At 31.8% G+C, this 24,982-nt stretch overlaps 1 pseudogene across 1 annotated transcript; it reads right to left on the minus strand.

Moving 5' to 3' along the window:
* Nucleotides 1–32: 32 nt before the first annotated feature.
* On the minus strand, nucleotides 33–23,736 carry LOC144851603 (uncharacterized; annotated as a pseudogene). Its single transcript, XR_013614197.1, has 12 exons — nucleotides 23,267–23,736; nucleotides 16,670–16,747; nucleotides 12,093–12,343; nucleotides 11,603–11,685; nucleotides 10,870–10,959; nucleotides 9,186–9,384; nucleotides 7,344–7,459; nucleotides 6,276–6,475; nucleotides 5,997–6,103; nucleotides 5,538–5,682; nucleotides 5,076–5,269; nucleotides 33–4,562 (listed from the first exon to the last, which is right to left on the minus strand). The product of XR_013614197.1 is annotated as an uncharacterized LOC144851603 (transcript).
* Between the last annotated feature and the right edge of the window lie 1,246 nt (nucleotides 23,737–24,982).

Below are 24,982 nucleotides of genomic sequence, written 5' to 3' on the forward strand. Positions count from 1 at the left end.
CAATATGAAGAAAAAAGACAACAACCAGCATATGTCAAAATTGGTCACTTTATTTCTATGAAACACACGTAGCGCGTAGCATGAATAGCAAAGTAAAGACGAATATACAATCGAACATAGCAGCAACAAAATTATCCACACATGAATATGTGTGCTCGGCGGGTTAACAATAAACATATCTAGTTCTCAAAGAATAGATAACATATATATTTTAGGACTTAGCAATACAACACTTAATAGCACCAGTCATTATTAATATCCTCATATTAAAATAAAATAATAATACTATAAAGACTGTTTATTATATTTTTAAAAGCTCATCATTGAATATAAAAATCAGATTGCAGTCTCCTTAATTTGTATAATTATTCTCAATGTGTCAATGTACTAACCCTCCGTCTACACTATCAAACTAGTGTGGTGTGCCCAAATATGGCAGTGATGCTTATGGTAGTGATGTTACATCGTCATGTCCATATACATGTATGGATGGGCACATCACATTCTTTTGTCACATAAAGTTTGATAGTGTAGACAGAGCTTTAAGCTTGGTTCCCACTTGTTGACGGTAACGCAACCGACGTGCGTATGCACAACACAAGTGATGAGTTTGACCAATCACAAGCAACAGTTCGGATGATCCCGAATCAGGCTTAACCGTTACGTCCTTGCGTTGCGTCCAGTGGGATCTAAGCGTAACCAAGGACAGATGTTACACATTCACCATAAGTAAAGAAAATATAAAAATTAAATTTTCAAATGAGTATCAAACTTATCAAAAAAGTACTGTTTTTTAATTTACATAATTTTACTTGAAAATTAAAAATAAATCTAGGAATACAATTTTACCTTTTATGACACGACACTCTTTAATGTTCTTATATAAATAGAGGCTAAGAGTTATAGAGCTTATTTCTGGAATTTGTTTTTGTTTTACTATTATAGTAAAACGTGGTTCCCACTAATTGGACGCAAACAATGACGTACGCACACTCACGTAGGTAATTTACCAATCACACAACTAAACAGTTTGGATTGTCTCTCTTCTGATTGGTCAAATTGCCTGAGTTGTGCGTGTAGTCGTTGCGTCGAAGTGGGAACCAAGTTGATTATGATTTCATTAAAAAAACTACATCACAATTGATAGTCGATGTTTTTTAGCTTTCCTTTTTTGAGAAAATTGTCGCATTCACATTATTTAGTAATAATATATTTCTTCCATTTTGTCTTTTATCTTTTAATTAATAATATTAGAAACTCTTTATATAAAACATAATAACTATATAGAAATTAATATTTGAAAAAAATATGTCGAATCGAATGTTTTTTTTTCATACAATGGATTAGGAGTTCGAATAAGAATAAAAATTAAATTAGACACGTATTATTGATCAAAAATTATTCAAAACAAACTTTGGATAGGCCTGTTATCGTCGCTTGACATGAAACAGCCCCACAGTTATTATCCTCTATACATGAGACACAGTTTACATGAATCGTATCGCCTCAAGTAAGTATGTAACCGCATACAAAATGTATATATATATTTTTTTTCAATTGTAATACGATTGTATTACAATACCGTATTATCTATATCAAATTTAACACAATAAAATATGGATTTATAACTGCTATATTAGATCAGCCATCATGATCTCCATTGGTTTGGGTTTTATAGAGAACATTCAAACTATATAGCGTCACTTTAGTTCAACCAGAATTAAAAGCATAACTTGTACTGTACATTAAGATTTCGATAAAAACAAAAGTTGCACCATCATTTTACAACTTAATAATATTAACTAAAATACAATATAAACGACTACAGTAATCTGTCAATACATTTACTATAGCATATTTTAGTCAAATTGTCTTCCTATAATCACAATAACATCACATAATGTTCATCTTATATTCATTAAAATGTCAACTATACTATTATATGTATACTACATCCGTTCTGTCTTCACAATATAGCCATCCTGTACACACACCATTGTCAAATAAACCACTATACATTAGTACAGTATACATTAGTACACTATACATTAGTACAGTATACATTAGTACACTATGCATTAGTACAGTTATTGCATCAGTAAAATGTCACATTAGGCAAAAGGATATGATTGGTTCTATACAACTTGCTAGTCACACATATCATTCTAACATAAGTTTTCTCATATTTCCATAAGACTGTAATTTGAACGAAATTTGTAAACTAAATACGTGATATTACCGCAATAATTGTGTTTATTTAGTATTCTCACCATGCAGACAAACATATCATATTTAACTATCTTTTTTTCTTATACAATTAATGCCACATTACGTCCGGTCAAAAACTATTTTTAAAGCACAAATCCAAAATTACTATATTATTTGGCCTACCTCGGCCTAGGATGTTAATTTTGTTATTAACCCTGTTGCTTGTCTGTATGTTATTATGGCATTACATCATTCGGATGAAAAGACCACTTATCATTTTAGACAGGGTTGCGATGGATTTTATAATACTCTTCATGAATAATTATAATATCACTGGAATGCCAATTTTGTGAATTTAGTGCCAAACAACACCTGACCCTCATCCCAATATTGATTGCATCATATCCCTGCCATTCACCCGCCCCTCCTTGAAGGCTCCAGATTGGTCAGAGAGTCTTAAAGATGTATTGTCCCTTTGACAAATTCCAAAAAAATTAAAAATAACAGATTTCGAAAAAAGGTGGGTCATTTTGAAGTATCATAATAGTTATTAACTATCACCAAAAATTTGTCGAAAAAAAAATCATTTAACTGAAATACAGACGTTTTTTTTGTTAAAAAAATAACTCTGACTTCCAGTCAAAGTTTTTGATCAAAACATACCCCATAATGAAACGCGCTTGTTTGGCTACTCTGTATGCATAATCATAAAACTTCATCACGATCTGTGTGAAAATACCTTCTCAACCGTGACGAGTTGTAAACAATCCTAATTAGCATATGCATAATGCGTACTCATGGTTTGAAATCTTTGTTTACTTTTGCTCGCGACGATTTTCCAGACGAAATGTAATCAAACTAATTTACCTGTTAATTACGTAAACTTGTTGCTTTTGGCTCGAATTTTCGACTTAAAGTAAATAACTTTAATATTACTTTGATATGGCCAATTTAGATTTAGAAAATTTTGACCTTCATTTTTTTGTGTTTCAAGGGACAATACATCTTTAACTTTGGCTCAAAAGATGAAAGACTTCATGAAGCTGAAGAACCAATTATAAAAGATCTTTGCCTCGACGTAATCAATGTTATGGTTAATGTATTTAAAATAAAACAAACGCAATTGCTTTATCACTTCAACATGCTTTAAGCTTTTGTAACAAGTATCACAGCCTGCTTCACAATTTAAACAAAAAGTTATCAGAATAGTAGAATAAATCAGTTGGTGCAGCATAAAAATAAATAAATCAAAAGAGAGTTTTGAAGGGAACACAGTCCACCTTGTTACCAATTTTAGCAGAAAATACCTCCATGATTAAAGAAGTAATTAATCAGTCTCGTCGAAACAAAAAACCCAACACTATTGCGGCGTTAATGCTGTTTAGCACCCTCTTCAGAAGATACCCTGTGAATGTATGATGTGGTGTTATCTGAAACAACACACGCCATTTTTCCAGATGTACTTAAATAACGCCCTGCAGATGTTATCTGTGACATACTACTTGGAAGAAACGACATATTGCCATATCCACCAATGTTATTATACGACAAATCCATGGGCACATCATGGCTGCCTTGAAAACCCTTATAAATTGATGACTCGGTGTACGAACCAAGTTGATATGAATGTGGCGTTGGAAACTGAGACAATTTAGTATACTGTGCATAATTTGCATATGGTACACCTGCATACGGGGACGTTACTGCTGTTATAACAGTTGGCGAAGGGCTGTATATACTTGGCTCTTGTTTTAAACTTGTAGAGTCCACAGTACTTCTAACAAATACAGATTGTTCATGTGCTACATCTCGACTTCCATTGACAGCAGGTGACATATTGAAAGTACTTGGCATTGTTCTAGTAGGAGATGGTACTGGCGAGGTTGCTACACTTGTGTCACTAGATTTAGTAATTCTACTAGTGTTCTGGGATATAAAACAATCGGGTGAATCAATTGTAAGTTTTTCAAAGCGAGCTTTAGGAATATTCAATGAACTAGTAGTAGATCCGCTTGGTAAACTGTCAGCAGAAGTGGTTTGATTCCTTTGAATTTCACGATTTGGTGGGTTTTCCCAACTTACAGATTTATGAGAGGTATCGTTAGATGGATTTATTAGACCCGGTGAAGACTTGCTGGAATAGCAGTCGGAAGACCTGCTATTGTTTTCTGAGTTCGGACACTTGCGCTTAGATAAAGTTCCAGAATTAGTTGATTCTTTACGCGATTGGTTGAATTTTCTTAAGTATTTATCATCTTCAATTCGTGATTTTTTACTCTCACAATCATTTTCTTTGTTGCTTTTTCTTTTAGGTGGTATAACATTGGTTCTATGGTTGCTATTTTCATCTTTGTCTGTAAATATAAGCATGTTCATAATTTCCTTTAAATCTAACTCGTATATTTTAATTTGTAGTATATATAGTACATAACCCTCATTTACAAATAATTAGACAAAATATAAATTATTCTTCAATCAAAATAACGAATCGTATGCAAGCAATCTTCTGTTACTAATCGTTTAACTTTAACTGAAACTGCGATGTATTTTCATTTAAAATGAATATAAACCACTAATAACTTATTACATTAGCATCCTATAGAAAGAAAGAAGGAAAGAAAGAAAAAAAGAAGGAAAGAAGGAAAGAAAGGAAAGAAAAAAAATAAAAAAAGAAAGAAAGAAAGAAAGAAAAAAAGAAAGAATAAAAAAGAAAAGAAATTATATAGAATATGTACGGACTGGTCAAGAATATCAATTGTGTATTAGTTTGAAGAAATATTTACTTTAGATTCTGAGACTTATAAGTTATTTTCAGTTTGTATGCATGCATTATAAACCTTTAATATAATGGTAAACGCACCACCAACCTGATGACTCTCCCTTTAATTCACCTCCTCTGCACCAATCTGCCGATGACTCTCCCTTTAAGTCAGTTCTGCCTTCTGTATTGCGCTCGTTATTCTCTTCATTCTCTTTTGATGTAGATACTTTGCAAGTTGATATTTTTGGAAGCTCTGTCATTTGATTGATGTCCATAATACATTCTCTTAATTCTAATTTACTGAAATTAAATTACAAAAGATATAATATTGATAAAGTGAATTTAAAAAAAAAATGTTTATCATCATGTACAAATACAATATCAAAAACAATTCAATAACATAAAAAAGAGACTTACTAAGGCTCTGTCTACACTATCAAACTAGTTTGACGAAAAAGTGTGATGTTCCCAAATATGGTAGTGATATGACATCATCATGTCCATATTTGTGCACATCACATTTTGTTTTCACCATAAAGTTTGATAGTGTAGACATAGCTTTACATACCTTATTATATTATTAACAAAGACAAACGCTCTTTCATCTGCAGATTTTGTAAACAGAAGCGTTGCTGTAGATTCCATCCAGACGTAACCCCCTGCCTTCGTCATCCACCGAAAGTATTTGGTAATTACTTGGCCTTTATTTAACACTAAATGAATTACAAACAATATGAATTAATTTTATATGCTACGAGGACAAGTATGAACAGAAAGTTTAATAATTAGTGAGAATATGTAATATGAAGAGGTTTTTGGAATAATGGTAAAGCTTGGTTCCCACTTACTTGGATGCAACACAAACGTACAGTACGCGCAACGCACCGCAAGTGAGTTTACCAATCACAAGCGACAGTTTGGATGATCCATCGGTTGCGCGCGTTGCTTCCTGGGATGGGAACCAAAGATCATAAATTATAGAATAGTATCTTTGGTGAGAACTTCAATGGTGTATATGTCTACTTACAATCATTGTGGCTTGCTTTCATGTCAGCAATATCTTGAGCATGTAGGAAAGAATACAAGCTTTTGCCAGTAACATCCTCTGCAGTATAATCAAGGAAATCACATATCCTAAAGAAAAAAACCATTAACAATTACATCTTAACACATAATTTTGATAATATAAAACCCCGAATATTTCTATAAAGTTCGAAGAAAAATATAAAAACATAAATTGTAGTATTTGTATAATTCAATTCGATTCAGTTTATTTATGCAAATATCGAAGAAGTAACCAACTTACTTGTTCTCACAAAAGTTAATATTTAGACCTAAATCTACTCTACACACAAAACAAGAAGAATCCAGACGGATTTCGTTAATGGACGGTGGAGGCAACGAGTAAGCTAGGCCAGTCAACCCCATAATGTTAAGTGGTATTCTTTGTCCTGGATGGTGGCTTAAAATCAATCTTGGCCGCATGGAACATGTTATATGAATAACCTGCAAAACAAATATATTTTAAAAATCATTACTTTATTATATAAATATAGCATAAATTCATAAGACTTCAGAACGGAGTGGCGAACTGGAACCTTTCTTCATTTGTCTTCATTTAAAAAAAATGTTAGGATATGTCATGGGCATTTGTATTAAGCGAGCTGCGCGCTATTTTTCTTAAAAGAGCATTAACTATAATATCTACTGTTATGTCAAATTTTTAAACTATAGGCCTATAATGTTGATTACAAGTTTTGCCGTACTGTGTAGTACTGTCACAATCAGACAAATAATACATGAAGTATGCGGGTTTTGTATGCATGATCAATTTCTTAATCTGATTAATAAATAATTCACTTATGTCAAAAATAAAATATTTATAATGTGAACGATTGAAATTAAAAAGAGTTATCATGAAGCTTGGAAATGAAGCATTTGCTATAACTTATTTTATTTATTTCTCAGTAGGTTTTTAAGCCTTTGAGTTTATTTCAATATCCCGTAAATTGAAATAGTTATTTTCCATTTACTGCAAACATCAGTGGTAGGTAAGGAGAAGTGTGCACAGACACCCAGTGCAGCTATATATGGAGTGTATTACTCATGACAAATTTTTGTTCAATTCTACGTAGCCAAGCGGCAAATTATTTTCATCTACTGGTAGGCCTAACTCTATATTTCATTCAGTTATTGCACTTGCCCCTTTATGTGGAAGTAGAACCCTCGTGTGAAAATCCTGGCTACGGGTTTTATAAACCTGCTGTGTGATGCATCCATGGAGTGTAATAAAGTACACTTTAAGTAAAGACATAATCATGGTACCATCCCGTCTCTTTGCTATAGTTAATCTATTAAATGACTGTAGTAATACCTTATATCCAGACGACTTTATATGTACTCCACGCTTTGTTAATGTAGACTTCATTCTTACTATAAATGATCTTTCCAGTAAACTGCCATTCGCACTCATGTTCATTGACAAATGTTCTACAAAAGTAAACATGAAACGTTTTAATTAAAGTCTTGTTAAATTACAAACTACACAATAGAAACATATACATTTAAATATGCCTTGTGTAGAACAAAAAAATAAAATATAAGGTTTGTACAGTATTTAGGGAGTGTAACAACCTCTCACAATCCACAAGTCGGCTAAAAGTAACATTATTATTACTTTTGACTCGACTCTGTGTGAGTCACATTCCATATCTAACTAATTTTTACTTGACTTGCTTATGAAAAGAAATTTAATTTTTCCATATTTTCATAAATCAATATGAAAAATAGCTGACACGTTGATGAATTGTATTATTGAACCATTGAGTCTAAACAATTAACAATGATTACCAATGGTATTAATGACAGCCAACCATATTATTTAATATTAAAAAAAAAGATATTTGTTGTTTGTTGTATTGACATGAATGAGTGTTGTGAAATCTAACAATATAGTGTCATGTCAATTGATATTTAAAATAAATTGATTGACGATTCCCGTACAGTAACATTTCTATAAACAATAAACATCTTGCAGTATCGTCTCTGCTGACGACATACGGCACCTAATTCGTTGACATATTTGAAGATGAGGGCGACCATAGTGCCAGGAGAGGATATACAGTATCACATGGGATGAAGGTCAGAAAGTGAGAAACTGCATTCTGTGTTTATTGTCGGTATCATAGTATGATACCGTTCGTGTATCGGGTAAATTTGTAAAATATCGCAAACAAGTTTACTTGACTTGTTTTCGATTACTACTTTGGCTACAGATATTATTTTACTAAGACGCTAGCCGTAAAGTACAGGCTATTCAACCCGTTCAACATTCATGTGATTTAACATGATAGTAAAGTGGGCCACACAAACCTTTGGACACGTAACAAAGACAGTTTGAAGAAAAGGCGTCCACCTTAATATCAAATAATTCTTGAAATAAGAGAGAAATAGCCAAGACATAAATAATTTCATTTACTATTTCATTTTGATCTACACAGGAAGGTCATTGAAAGTGGGTTAAAAAATCTTTAGTTTTATGCTATCTTGGGAATAAATGAAATGTACAGGAATGATTTTGCAATCAAATTGACTATGTGACGTATATTTCGTTTGTAATGAAACATATTGATAGTATAATAAGAAAATTAGAAAAGAATAAAACTACGAAAATGAAATTAGTAGGGAGAAAACATTCAAAACATGAATTAATATTTTTAGAAAGAAGTCTCCTTATAATTCTTACTACAATTAATAATCAAAATATGACTTGATGTAAACATCAGGTCAGATATCTCTGCTAATTATTTTCTGTGAAAATAAAAATTAAATTTTACACCTCCAAAATAATTACATTCGAATTCCTAAAATGGATGTAAGCTGCTTCTTTTCTGTTTCAAATTGAAAAAAAACCCAATATTATAGTAGGCTTAATACATTTATAGAAATAATTAAAAAAAAGTACTGTTCGTGCAATCTTAAAAAGTAGTCTGGTAGAGATCAAGTATGCACAAGCTTACTCAATTGTAAAAGGAACGAGTCGGAGAGAACATAATATTTCTTCAAAAGGAATGACTACCGTATGACTAACTGTATAGCCCACCCCTCATTTGTTGTACCACCTTATTTCTGAATTATGTTATCCTGTAGAAATATGATGTTTACATTTTTTTTTATGGAAAATTATCTCACTCGTTATGATTTTGTATAGAGGTACACTTGCCTTTTGGAGAATGAGGAGAAGTGACAGTAGAGCTTGCGTCTTCATTTGATGATGAATTGCCTGAGAGTGAACTTATTGTTGTTGATGTTGGTGTTGATGAACCGAGGGGAATTTTCATTCCTAATTTTTCAGCCATTTCAGAATGATCTCCCGGATGAACATATTCAAACATGCTGCTACCAGTTAGTTCAACCTGATATTAATGATATAATAAATGTTTAATTTAGTTAATTGCACATTTATTAAGCTCATTGACTTACACATTTGTTTGTGCATTTCTAAGTGTTGCTAACATTAGATGGACAATCCAGATTTAGCCGTAAAGTGACTGTTGCCAATGACAGTCTATGAATAGACTGGCACTTGCTTTTTTTCTCTAATTTATCACTGGTAGGTCTTAAATACATAATATTGCTCAGCCTGACCCAGAATTCATCAAAGTTCAATGGAAATAAATATAAACCGATGTCCACCTTCCACATTACAAAGCAATTATTATGCAAATTAGATACATTTAGCATCGAATTTTTTCATTTAAATCAATCCCTTGATAACAAAAAGTAATAGGCCTATGAATTAAAAATATTCATCTTATAAAAAATCTTTTTAGTAATCAACTCATAGAAACTTCTTAACATTTATCTCACCATTATAATTTAAGTTAATCTGAACTGTCGAGTTAAAATAGGCCTACGAATATTTACCATAATATAATACACTTAGTTTACATATCCATTTGTTTTAATCTTTATTTAAAGCATAATATAATTCCAGGTTCAGGTTTATTATGTAAAACGTTTGTGAAACATACAATAAACAGTAAGTATGTGGTACAGGTATTAGGCCTAGCAGTAATGTATTTAGTAACGTAGATGGACCAACTGTGATAGTAAGAACAAGCGACACGAGTTGATTTAGTCGCGTGTATCGCGTGCATGTATCGCGTGCGTGTATCGCGTGCGTGTATCGCGTGTTATAACAAAATTGCTTTTGTACGCCGCCACGAAGGAGGGAAATCATAGGGGGCTTTCCATGTGCCAATGCAACCAATGCATGTTAGTAATGTTGACTACCAACGGTTATTCTACCTCGATTATCAACGGGATACATTCTGTTCGAATGTAACGGGCCATTAATTAAAGGTTACACCTTCATAATGGGCTACATAATAATTTTAACATGAATGAATAAAATAAAAATTACAGTAAACTCATTAATACCTAAGTATTAACAGATCATAAACTAGGCCTACTTTATTCTGACTAAAGCGATGTGTGGTGGTGGGTAGGAGCTTATCCTCAGCATCAATATCAATTAACATCAGATCAATTAAATGTCAATCAAAGTACACCACCCAACGAATGATAATCAAGTGACAATAAGTATCAATTATTATTAGATAAATACGAGTAGACCAATCAATAATCAATAAATCAATTACAAGCTTGACATCAATTAACATTCAATTCAAAGACAATAAAAAAAAAAACAATAAAATACAGTAACAATGGATTTCAGAATCATACAACAATAGTTAATCATCAACATCATTAATGTTATTTTAGTGTTGACACACGAATGGAAATCAATCAAGTGAGTATCATGATATTTTAATTTAATTTAATTTAACTACCGTGTTTAAAATTAGTATCACCCTTGCATGTTCTACGTAGCCTACCTGGGATAGTCCAAGATAAATTGAGACGGTCTCTGATATGTACAGGAACCTTCCATCATTTGAGAGAACAAACAAAAAGCCATCTAACGACTAAAAAGACATGTGAAACGATAGTTGTTAATAGCATTTATTTTTCGTTAAACATATGAAAATATATAACATTTGCAAAGGTTCAAAGAGTGTATTAAATATCATCGTACTATAAATACAATTAAAATAGACACAAACATTAGTGTCAAGAATAGAACTACAAGACAGAATAAAATGCAATGCTTGGGTTGAATAGAATCAGTTTGACAAGGGATTTGAATAAAGGAAGTTATAATACATTCTGGTGTTTCTGCTGGGCGGAGTGGGCGCATCGATAATGAAACATTAGTTTACAGGTTTTAGGATATCGTTCGCTCACCATATCTGCGAATCACATATCAATTTCACATGATTTAGGCCTATTGGTAATATTGTAATTGGTTGGTTATGTAAAATGTATCTAGTTTTAAAGGGTTTCGAAACCACTATCATTTACCATAATTTTCAGTAAAGCTCTGTCTCACTATCAAACAAAAAATGTGATGTGCCCATATGATGATGTCATATCACTACCGTATTTGATCATATCACTACCATATTTGGGCACATCACACCTTTTTTTTAAACTAGTTTGATAGTGTAGTCTAAATTATTCTAATTGCTGTAACTTCCATAAACATTATATGAAAAGTATGATAAATACCTGAAGAAGATGGCTACCAAGGTGATGTTCATATACCTCTCTTGCTATAGCTGTTGCACTTGGACTGTGTTGATTGTAGTGACCTTAAAATAAGAAAGATAACAATTCTATGTTAAACAAGCAAACACCCACGATATTACAACGTATATTAATTAAATGTAATTCTATTAACGTTAATGAATACTTTGTATTTATTTATGTTTTTGTTAGTTGACTACGGACTTGTGACGTCAACTGATTGTTAAATTGATTATAAAATTGTTTTTATGTTTACATACGTCGTTATGTTATGATGTGTCATGAGGAGGGCGACAGTGACGGACTTACTTGAGTCGACCAAATGATCTGTATACATATATGTTGATTTGGTCGAAATAAATGTTGAATTGAATTGGAATTTATTTGAAATTGAATGTCTGATGACCTTTAGATTCTATTACAGTTTTTAAATATTAAAGTCTGAATTGAATTAATTGTATAGGCTACATACCTTGTAATATAGATAACCTGTTATGAACCATACCCTCCATAAAACTGTTCCATGGAGGGTCACCTTGCTGGCAAAGTTCTCGCATTCTCAGGTAACTAATTGTTAAACGTATAATTGAAGCTTTATCAAGTTGGCTTGTAATTGCAGCTGGGAGTGGTAAAAGTTTTGCAAGTTCATAAAATTCATAATTCTCTTTCCCTCGTCTGGTTCTGGCAGCATCTCTTGACTTCTCTTTTCTTTGTGCAACAACTCTAAAAAAAATATTGAATCCATCAATTAATATGTCTCTTTTTATTTACAATTCTTCATCATTTATTACTCAATTTCAGTAAAAGTTACTAGGAATATCTTTATCAGTAATTAACTTTTGTTGTAATAGTCCACACCTATTTGTTAATTGTATATGATGAGTTTACTGTTTTCCACAAAGAACTAAATAATGTTGTAGGCTATGTAAGCTAAAAAAAGTATATAATTTGTTTATTGTGTTACTGTTGCTTACAGATAAAGCTCACTCAAAGACAGTTACAATAATACCTGACCTTAAATGACATTAATGTCTATAAAAACGGGGTCAATTATTGACCTGGCTAGTTGCTAAGCAGCTAGAATAGTGGACTGAAACATTGCAACAATAATGATGCCATATTTAAAGTTTAGTGTTTACACCATCATGACATTCCCCATCCACTTAAGTTGTGGTACTTTTTACGTTCAATCTGTTCAACCAGTGAGGTCTCATTAGGAAATATAATTGAATAAGATAGTCAGTTGGATAGAATATTTCGAACTTTATTGTTCATAAACAAATAAATACGAAAAACGTCTCCTAAATTACGAAATATTCAATCACGACAAATCATTATCATCACAACTAAATAATGTAGTAGGCCCACCTCAATTAGTTCTTTAATTACTATACATATAATACATTTTAAAGAACTTTTATTTTAGAAAATATACATTTTTTTAAATTTCATAATAACTCTACAGATTCACTAAAATAACGAATTCTAAAATACAGATTGCGGAATGACATTGTAGAATAGAATGTATATTCGTAATAATATTGCACTTGACGTGACATCAATCAACCGCAAGCGAAAAATAGTTCCATTTCCATAGTCATGCGTTTGTCTGCTATTCAAAAATCATATACATTCTGTACAAAATATTGTTCATCTTTAGCAGTGTGAAGTATGTTCATACTCGCTAGTTTTGCGTTGCATTTACACCTAGGCGTGTTTCACCTTGATGAGTATATTAAATAGGATTTGGAACAGTCTTCGATGTTTTGAACTATTTTACTTCTACTTCACCTCTTTATATAAGTTAAAGAGTTTGAAATAAATATCCAGAATTAGAAGCAATTTTGTATCAATATGTCTCATTATAATGTGTGTGAAACCTAAAGCTATAGGCCTACCAATTTGATACTATACTGAGTGAATACTTTCATGATGCTTATTTGTAAGCACAAACCTCAACATTATTTATTTACAGAAAGATTTTTAGATATGTATCCGAAAACGATGCACTTCTAATTCACTGTTGTTAGTTATTCTCATCACATTAGTCATACCGTTAGTTTGTTAGGATACCGTACTTATTGTGGTGTATCACTCGTTGAAAGTTACTTGAAAACAACATATTATGGTCAGTTTGCTCAATGTAGGCTAGCGAGATAATTGAAATGAGGCGCATCTTTTAGCATGTGCTAAAACTAAGTCCCCCAATTGATCTCAATAGGCCTACTCTACGAGAAAACATCACGAGAAATTCGCTATACCTTAACAATTTTAATTGTTGTTTTCTGTTATGTCATGTTATTGTCTTGTCAAATTGTATTCTTGTGAGGGTGCCTAATGCTCAGCTTCGGCTGGATTGACCACCCTCGTTAAATATTGTTGAAATAAATAGATAAAAAATGATTACTCGTTCAATGCTAGAATTATCACGGGTAGGCCTACCGTATCGTAACAGGCCTACGCAAAAAGAAAGAGACGCGGCGCGGTTTATTAAGAGTTTTTTAATGATATATTTTGACCTTTTTTGATAGAAGTTTGATATTCATATAATACATTCCTTTTAAATCAGTTCTTTTCGGTTTTCAATAGGCCTGCTACGTATTAAATATTATGGTATGGAGCCTACCCAACGAGACATATTACACTAAACACAATGTGATATTGTGTAGTGACAGTAACCGTGTCGACCAACACGTTAAAATACGAAAAACAAATATTTCCGGGTTTCTGGTCGGAATCATGTACGTCGACGCCACAAGAGTGCTTCAACCATTTGAACTTGAACCCCGTCCGACATTTTAGGTATCGTTGTGCCTTTTGAATATCAATTGCGTTGACTTGCATTAAATATATCATTACGATTTAAGCTTGGTTTCCACTTGGACGAAACGCAATGACGTACGCGCCACGAAGGTTGACCAATCACAAGCCACAGTTCGGATGATCCATCGCGTCGTGCGTACGCGCAACGGAGGTTGACCAAACAAGCGACAGTTCGGATGATCCAGCCAATTAGGCCTACTTGCGTTTCGCTTACGTCCTAATGTGAACCAAGCTTTAGGAGTTTTGGGTCAACATTTATTTTAAAAGAATACGACAAATTGTTTTTTGTTGAGTCCGGTTTTCGTGAAAACTGACTGCAATTCTTGAAATCCGTTGGATCCTGTATCGTTTGTGTGTCACTAGTTTTGGTTTCAATTTTGTGTGTATTCTTCATGAATATAATATATGACCGCTAGGTTAAAAGGGGGAACCTGACCTTGAACCGAAAAATGGAGTGAATAGTGTGTATATCAATACAACCTATTGGAAAGTTTGAATAGCAAGCGCCTCTACAGCGTCAGAAGAACATGATATTACCTGATATTAGGCTTTAAAATCTGTGTAACAACACGGTCAAAGAATTATCGAGAGATCATGTTGTGTACAAATGCTCAAATGAAGAAATAAAAGAATCAACAACTTGAATACAAAGATAGGTATATAACTCAGTACAAATTCTGCAAAATAGCAATTTAAACAGGAATAAAATTTCCATATAGCACTTTGAATTGCCAGGGGTTACCCTTTCAGTCCACACAACATAAATAGAGTACTTACATTTTAAAAGCCAACTTTTATCATCAAACAGTTTAAGAAAATTATCCTTTAACGTTCAGCCTTTTTATAAGCAATCTAGCATGACAGTTATGCTAGCAGCAAATCTTCCAATGCTAGAAACGTTTTTAATGACATGGAAATTAGTTTGAGAACACTAAAAAGCATTCTATAACTACACTAAATAACATCGAGAATATATACATAAATAGTGTTGCTTATACCACCTTAGCACTCTGTCTTCTGCATTTAAAATCAAATTGTTTAGAAGCTTTGCCTGACAAACACAATGTCAAAATTTATTAGGTTCATCATTTGTCACAACACAAACTAAACTAGGCAAATCTAATCGAAGGTTACATATTGTTAGCCAATTTTGCATTAAACATGGTAAGCTGTTTGTGAATTTTTGCACGTTTATAACGATAGAGCATAATTAGCAGTTATCATAATATTTACTAGATAGTGATATCCATTTTGACCTACTACTTCGGCCTAAAATGAACAATAGTATTAGTATTTAATGTCATCAGTTTGTATTTTAATCATGGACAGAATATAATTGTCTAATAGTAAACAGTATAGACGAAGATGCTATCATCTTCGTCTGTATAAAGCTTCACATAACATTCAATTCAGTTTTTGAGGTAATTGTATTATTTTAGGATTGACTAATTTGCTTGACTAATTATGAAGGAAAGTTAATGTCAGTCATTTTGTTAGAAAGTAATGGTTAACTAATTTGTGGGTCATAGTAATCTTGATAGTATAATCATAATTGTGGTTATATACTGCATTTATGAAGGTGGCCTACTAATGACTACTAATTACTCTATGTAGTTAATATGCGAAGATCGAACTAAAGTTGTAGTGACCTGTTTCCTCACTATATATATCATTCAGCTTTGGTATAATATTTGACCCGAGGAAAGAGCGGATTTGATGTTCAATCTTCCCATATATGTCCTACGATTACAATGACCTTTAGGGCTTAAATATATTATGGATTACTTGTTCCAAACTAAAGTAATTCAAACTATAATCAGATCTTCTTATTGATCTTCTTCAAAATGAATAGATTTCTGTCTGTCATAAGTAGGCTATAAACCAAGGAAATTGTGCCATTTGATACAAGACAAATCCATCTACGTTTTTCTATTTATATAAAGTGAATATTTGTCATTAAACAAAAATTATCTTCATCCAGATAATACCAGCTTACCTATGATTATAAATATGAATTTATTTCTAATATTTAAAGAAGGAAACTCAGAATTCTACCGATATCAGAATACCCTATATGACATAGGTTTCTGCATATTAAAGATCAATAAATATTGTAGTACAGTATTTTTTTTAATGGTCATGTCTTTTAGCGAAACACCAATTTCTACCCAATAGCAGGGTCATAATAAATGTAATGTGAAACGTGTTGAAGAAATAACCACTTACCGGGCATTTTTAAAAAAATCCGAAGCATCATTCTGATTTTCGACAGGAAAAACTGACCGTGGATCCAGTTTATGAGAGCTGGGAATAAATTACAAATAATTATAAAACTATCACACATTATAAATCTATAGTTTTAAACTATATTATTAAATGTATTCAGTAATCTAACCAGCCATTAAGCAATACACCACAACAACGATATTCTGTCCACTGACATAAATTAAATTTAACTGAATCAACTCTCGGATCCCTTCCAGAAGATCATCACTTTGTCTGCGTAATGTGCAAGACCATTTCACCAACCACATTAGTTAAATAACGAAATTATATGCTGTGCATATCAATAAAGAAAACGTTCCCGTTAAAATTACTACAGAACATTTATTTTAAAAAAATAGTTGTTTCTAGAATTGCTGATCACTGCCATATTTTCTAAATAATCAGCTACACAAACCGTATTTATCTTCCAATACAGTCATGTTCTCCCACAATTAAAGTGATCATTTATTTGTAATTTTAATTTATAATGCAGCTGTACTAATAATAAATACTGAAAATAAAATATCAAACACAACAGTCAAACAAGTATGCTCATGAAAATAAACTTTGACATCATAACTTTTATATCTAAAAAGGCTAAAACTATATAAACACTTGCAGGTATGAGTCATGTTCGGCATAGGCCTACTAACATGTTATCTATTTCCATTTATGTTGGGTAAGGGTACTTCTCGAAAAACATTAAGAAAGTATTTCGCCCGGGTTTGAATGGTGTCATAAAAACACTATTAATTCGCGACTGGAGTACATTTTGGACACTCCGCTCCGTTCAAGAGGATCTCTCCAATATGGCTTCAGTTCACAGATCATGACCCGGTACCTTGGATACCATTAAACTACGATATGTAACGGTATTACAGATTTTTACTGAAACTTTGTATACGAAACAACTCAAACACATCTCAAACAATTTATTAAAAAAGAACCATACAATGCAAATAAGAAGTTCACTAAACATCAACAAAAAGTATATTTCTGAATATGAATATTATGGTAATCATGTTATTTCTGTATCTTATGCAACAAATAATAAATATTTCTTTGACTATGCGATGATTAATTGTATACAGGTAAACTGAAATGATATGATTTAGTGGAAGTATAGGTGATGAATTGATAATTATTTCAAAATAAATGATTGGGTAATTGTCAACTAGATAATGAAACGAACAAATTAATTGATGAATACACTTACAGTGATAATTTAGAAATGATAAATTGTGTAATAATTGAATATGAATTAAATAGTTCTAACAATCATCTCGACAAGCAGGAAATTAGTAAGTTTAAATTGCCAACTTTTTCACAATCATGGATGCGAATTCTTGCGGTAACATTAGGTTGGATAACACTCACGCAGGCGCCTGTTCATTTACCGAGATCCATCGAGGATTAAGAAAATAGCCAGATATTAAACAGTTAAAATTATATTGTGTCACCTTTTAAGCAAAAAGGTTACCTCCTGTCTTCGGTGATTCGGGTGTCCTACTCACATTAATGTACAAAATGTTTTCAGATTGCTTCGATATTCCGTTGGAAAAAGATACAAACAGAATTACTCAGATCCCAGTTCCCATTGGGTGGGACTCCATTTCTAATCTCAATCTCAAAGACAAATATAATATAATAATGATGAAAATGTTGTTAACTATACAACTCTAGAATTGGTTCTCTCTCATCAACAACGAGGGACGTTTACTAGTATAGAGAAACTTATTTGTTACTAGGCCTATACGAGCAATCTACAGCAGCAATTTACTACTGTAATTGAAATTCAATTATTTCTCCAAACCCCTTGTCAATCATGGGACAAATTGCAAACAATAACATTATGGAAGCTAATTTTAAGAATAGTAAAATACTTCAATCAAATCAAAATATTTACTATGAAAATATTTTATTTTACAGTATTTTAGTATTATCCCGAAGTTTCAGATGTGATTGGCAATGCGCCTCTACAGTTCTCTGGAGTTGGTAGACAGAACTTATTAAGATTCTTTCAATTAAACTTAGACTTTCAAAATGTGCAGATTGCATTTTCCTTTTTTATCAAAACTAGAATTTTACACACTAAATCATAAATACATGGTTTACTGCAGTTTCTTATGAGATTCATGTTGAAGTTTATTGAAATTGTGTCTTTACTTAACCAATCAATATTCATTACTATTGGACATCCAAGTCCACTCCAAAATTAATTACACAAAATTACGTGTGAAGATATATTCATTGAATTTCGCATCGAAGAGATTTTTATGTAGATTTAATTTTGTTTCCAATCAATTGGCTTATTTATATGCCATTATATTTTGTGTTGAATTTATGATTAAAAGCAAAATTAAAGGTTTCTGCTAAGTGTTAATAAGTATATCAATTAATTAAGGTTTTACAATTATTGAAATCTGTTGTCGATGCATTACCATTTGAATAGAGTATACGATAATACTGTAAAAGATGCATCATATGAGATTAATGGTTAAGTTTGGTCTAAATCAATATTAATACTAATATTAGAGAACATTTCTCTATCATAAGTTAAATTGATTAAATACGTAGGCTTAATTATGATTTCATTACACATTAGCTTCTCTTCAGAAAGTCAACTCCTAAAGTAATATGGTAAGTAATATTTATTGCTTTCCAAGAACAGTACAATTTATAAAACAGCATAAAATATGAATGAAAATAAATACAATACAAAATACAAAACAAACTTGAGAAATTAAACATGGAAAGCAGGGGATAACCCTTTAAGCCCAGGCTTGTTTCCAAAGAATCACATTTTAAACTTTAGGCCTAATACATGTATGGAAAACACAGAAGAAAACATTTTCTTTTAAGGGAGAAACGTTACTGTCTTCAACTAACTATAAAAGTAGTTTGATTAAATATTGTAACAACATATTTCGTGAAAAAGTATTTCCAAAGCGAAACCGAGAAACTATTCTACAAAATATTACTCGCGAGGAATTATTAATAACGATTAGAAATGCTCAATAAACTAGGTCGAATAAAGAGTTTTTCTGATTTAACTTTCTTTCTAGGCCCCAGTTTCTACAGACGCAATATAGAACGACTGGACCTGGATCGAGTTAAGTTTTGTATATTTTTATTTGATTGTATCTAATTCGGTGTAGGGCCCATATTTATTTAAATTGTTTTTATCATGATATATATTTCTTCAATTGCTTTTTTTGCATTGATGTAACACTATGTAACCTCTCACCTTCCCACAACAATTGTTAGAAATTGGTAATTATCGATATCGAACCAAGTTGCAGAATAGTAAAATCGACACTGTCTAAATAATACGTGTGTTCCATTTAATGAAATCACCTTTAGAAAATCATTTTAACTATTTTTCTTTTGATGGATTTGTTTTTACAGTCACTAATTTTTAGGGATATTTTTTTTTTCAGGAGACAAATGGGTAGATGTTTTTGGTTTCCTCGAGATACAGTACATGTACTACTATGTAAAAATATTAGTTCGTACTATCCGTAACTTTATTTACTTCGTACTTGCTAACTTTATTTGTTCATACTTTTCTGTTCTTCTTTTTTCTTGCTTAGAGATAGTGAACATAATAATTATTAATAACTCTTGCCAGTTCCAGAACTCCAGGACGGGGCGTCATATTTGATTGGACTTTTCCTGAACCCCAAATAACATACCAAGCCCATTTTTATTTTTAAAAAACACTCAGAAGCCCTTGTGTTTTAATAATATGGGTTTCCAGAACAATTGCAAAATATTGTTAGTACATTTTTTTTTATAAAAACAACGTCATGCTTTTAAAATCGATGTCTATTAAATTTTAATTTTATTGCTATTGTCTGTCGGTTTTACATAATTTTACCACATGCTTTCTGAACGTTTTCAACGAAACACTGGTTATTTCAATACAATACACAATGTGTTAACAATTTTTTTTTTGTAAACGTATTTGTAATATTACAAGGTTTGGTATGAACATTGGTAAATGGACCCAAAACAGTTCACCACGATTCTGAACAATCGTTTCTGTAAACAGTATTTATATCTATTATTTTATATATTTAACTCATGCTTATAGTGATGTATGGAATTCTCACACAAAAACGTAAATATCATGAATTGTCACTGAATATAATTCACTTTCCTAGACTTGTACCCAACATAAAATGCAACACAAATGCATACGCGCACGCAAGTATTTTGACAAAGCACAGTCGGATATGTGTGACTAATACTCTCCAATCGAATTGGTATATTCACTACTTGAACAAGCATATTGTATAACAATGTTCAGTACTGCTTTGCGTAATACAGAATTCAGCCATTGTCTTAGGTAAGCCTAAACTCACTGTGATATTGCATAAACATCTTTATGAATAATATGGATTGTTAAGACCAGCCAGTAGACATAAAATAACACTAGATTGCATTCTACGTCTAGACTATTCCTGTAACCTTCTAACCTAGGATCAACAAATGAACCCCCTGACACACTTTCCGTTTAGGAGTCGTGCAGTTCCGGATGTAAACGGCCTCACCGTGGTCAATTGGCAAGCAAAACGTAGTTTTGTGAACGGTCCTGGGTTTTGAACAAATGTCATATTATACGTTTTAACATTAAATCATGTAATATATAAATGTATGCATATTGTGTTCAACCTTTTTTTAACATCATTTTGGCTACCATGGTAACAAAACAAAAATAGGTAAGGCGAAAAGACCAAATGATGAACCACTGTGGTACAGCAGTTAATAGGAGTGGTTTGTTAGGATTTGAACCATGACCTGGTATGTCATTTTGTCTATACATACATTAAAATATACATGTGCCTCTGTGCTAAGACAAACATCAGTGTATATAGAGTACTAACTTGACCTTAAACCCAGACTAAGTGTACATAAACTGATAAAATGTTATCAACGTTCTACTAACGTCGAAACATTACACAGACAGTCATGATGAATGTTGTTATCGCCGTTAACATTCATGTTTACTCTACCTTTGTTTAGGGTCTATAAAAAAAGAAGCAGCAAACACGATTTAATTTGACCATTGTACAATATACAATAGACCTGCAGCATTGTACTTCTATCTTTATTTATATACAGAGGCCTACATTCATAAAAAAATATGAATTAATAAAAAGAAACTTACGTTTGTTTCGAACATAAAAATATCCAGAATACAAGATATTAACGATAGTTTGAAACCTCCATATACAAACATAATGATATATCACAGAGTAATACGATTAAGAAACGAACATGAATTGTGAGAGAGACAAGTTACATGTTGCCTGTGTGAGAACCGAATGCAAAATCTTTGTAGTATTAGCCAAACTACTGCAGCCGAAAGCCAACAACCACCGCCTATTTGATATTCACATGTGGTAGGCTGATATACTACGTGCTGTCATGTTTAGCCTTCCATTTATGACCTACTTTCTATCACAATTACATAGCTATTTCACTCTATTATATACAAAATGTCATTATATATATTGATCTTAATAATGTAGGCCTACTTTATTCACTTTGTAACTACAGTATACAAATTAGTACCTAACCATATGTAAGTGTTTAATAGCGTATATTGTATAGTAAGTCGAGACGAGTTATTGGAAGAACGTTATGTGCTAACGTAATAGGCTACCTTCTTTAGTTTAGAAAGCCATGTTTGTCAGGTAATGTTAATGTATATTTAATAAGTTTATTTAATCGTACACAGGTGTCTATTATTCGTAACTGTGCCCTGATTAATTATGTAATACCATTGAGCCAGTGTTTGTAGGATGACTTTTAACTTTATACTTAAAAAACACATTGCTTTTCTTGAATATTTTGGAATGTACATACTTTTGGCAAATTAAAGACAATAAACAATTTATATATATTTTTCAATGGAACCAGAATCATTTCTTGTAATTGCTGTATGTATTTTGTAATTTTACTCTTCCCTGGTAAAACTTCAGTGCATAAGGCTATAACAAATGTAAAAGTTCAGATTGGAAATTGAAAGAAATATATTACTCCGAAAGAGAAAGATGGTAATATTATTAATACAATACAATTTTAAAGAAAAAGTAATTAATGTTTAAATGCAACTGTCAGCTTTGCTTACGTATTATGTCACAAATTAAATGAACAAAAATATAAACCTTAACGCGGATCATAATAATAGTTTGCTAAATTGTATTGACTTATCCTTATGTTTTTGTGTTTTTAACCTATCAGAAGAATGTTTGGAACGAGTATTTTAAGATTGAAATCAGAGATCAAATATGATTAAAAACAAATTAACTTAGCATTACTATTTAGTTTAATTTTAAATTGTCACAAATACAGAATAAAACTTATTTTGATCCTAACTTCGTAATTCAATGCATTACGTGTTAATCTTTTAAGTAATGCTTTTAAAAATGTCTCTGCACAATAGTTTTCAATAGTTTCAACAGGGTGTTACGGTTGTCAGTGCAGGCGGTAACGCTGTGTCCATCAAACGATCTTTAAAGGTGTTATTAATTAAAAAATCATAATTACCTGTACATTTTGAGTATAGATGGAGGAGGCAGTGTGATAAAGTCGGATAGCATGTAGTTACAAGCCTGTATCATCTAATCAGCTTAATCTTGATACTTCTAAAGTTTGTGACATTATCCTAATTGTTAGTGCCACATCAGTATGCTATTTACATAATACAGTGTCCAATTCTACATTTTAATTTATTTCAAATTTACAACAGATGTAATAATAAAATATTCAGATTTCTGTAGATCCTAGTGTAAAGCAGATAACATCAACACAAGTGTTGATTATTTTCCCGCCAAAATGCGCTCATTTAAAACAACGAGAACCAAATACATAACACGCGTAACACGTTATCCAATAAGCTTTTGTGGAGAAAACAATAGAGAAGACAGTTGCACGTCGTCGATGTTGTGGGCAGCAGCGTTTCCGACAACCGAGCCAAGTTCACACACTCACGATTCGAGTCCAAATAATTGTCATACTCTAACGACACATACAACAGGCTTTAAGATTCACATAGCTGTGCAGATTTGTCGATATTATTGGTGATAAATCCTTGTTTAGGAAAAAAACGAGCCTTTGAGTAAGACACTGGATAGATATCTTTCATTCGACTCGGGTCTATTTGAAATAAATCCATTGGTTTTTTCATGTGTATCTTTGGGTCGCTATTGGCTGATAAGCGTTGAGTAGGTCTTCGGTATTATTCACCAATCCAAACCGGCATTAAAGGCTCCGCGTCATCAACGCCTGGCTAATCATGATATTGTGTAGCAAGTTGATTTTAAAACACTTGCTTTCTGGCCTAGCAACGGCTCTGTGGTTCGAGTCTAACATAAAATAAATTTATTAAAAATAAAATTTGTTGATAACTAATAACAATTTAGGCCTAACATACTAAATTTATAATAATAGCGCTTTCTAATATACTTATAGTGATAAGCCTACAAATTGGTCGTGTTTATTTTTATTTTTAAAACACTTGTCTATTACCAAATTAACTGTACATATTTCTATTCTATAAATGTAGAATTATGTAATATCTATAAATCTTCTGAAATATATATCCTCTCTTTGGATTTTTTTCTTCAATGGCCCAAAATAATGGAATGCCTTAAAACATTACCAAATCTTCATATTTTTATAAACTCCCTGGTTTTTAGTTGGCATTTTATTTTTTAACTTTGCAAGTTTAAACAACTTAAATACGCCACTCACTTTATTCTTTCCACAATAATTTATTTATATCTATATTGAATCATGTATTCCACTCTACCTTTTCTTTCAGTACCTAACAATTTGGTCTTATCATTTTTATTTATCTATCACAATTCTTCTTTGTGACTGATTTTGTTTACCATGTCTTAAAATTTGTTTTCAAAAACTTATTTTAGTCTCCAATCGAAAAACTTTTTATTAACTCATTATTCATTTAAATTATGTTTAATATGCCTTAATTCACTATGTTTGCCTTATAGTTGTGTGTGGCAAAGCAAAATAAGGGGTAAGCAACGACAACAAATCATCCATCTCTGGTTTTTTCTTTAATCATGACCAATTTGACCTAATGTCAAAATACACACATTACAATAATAAATCTTAAAATATGGTTGCCCATTATATTATTAGGAATACAGTATTGTAATATAATGTCATGGTCTACTATTATACGACGTTGTAATAAAAAAAAAACATGATACTTTTAGATAATTCCTGAACCAGCGATGA

This window comes from Antedon bifida, chromosome 9 (assembly GCF_963402885.1).
Source record: "Antedon bifida chromosome 9, ecAntBifi1.1, whole genome shotgun sequence".
NCBI classification, from domain to species: domain Eukaryota; kingdom Metazoa; phylum Echinodermata; class Crinoidea; order Comatulida; family Antedonidae; genus Antedon; species Antedon bifida.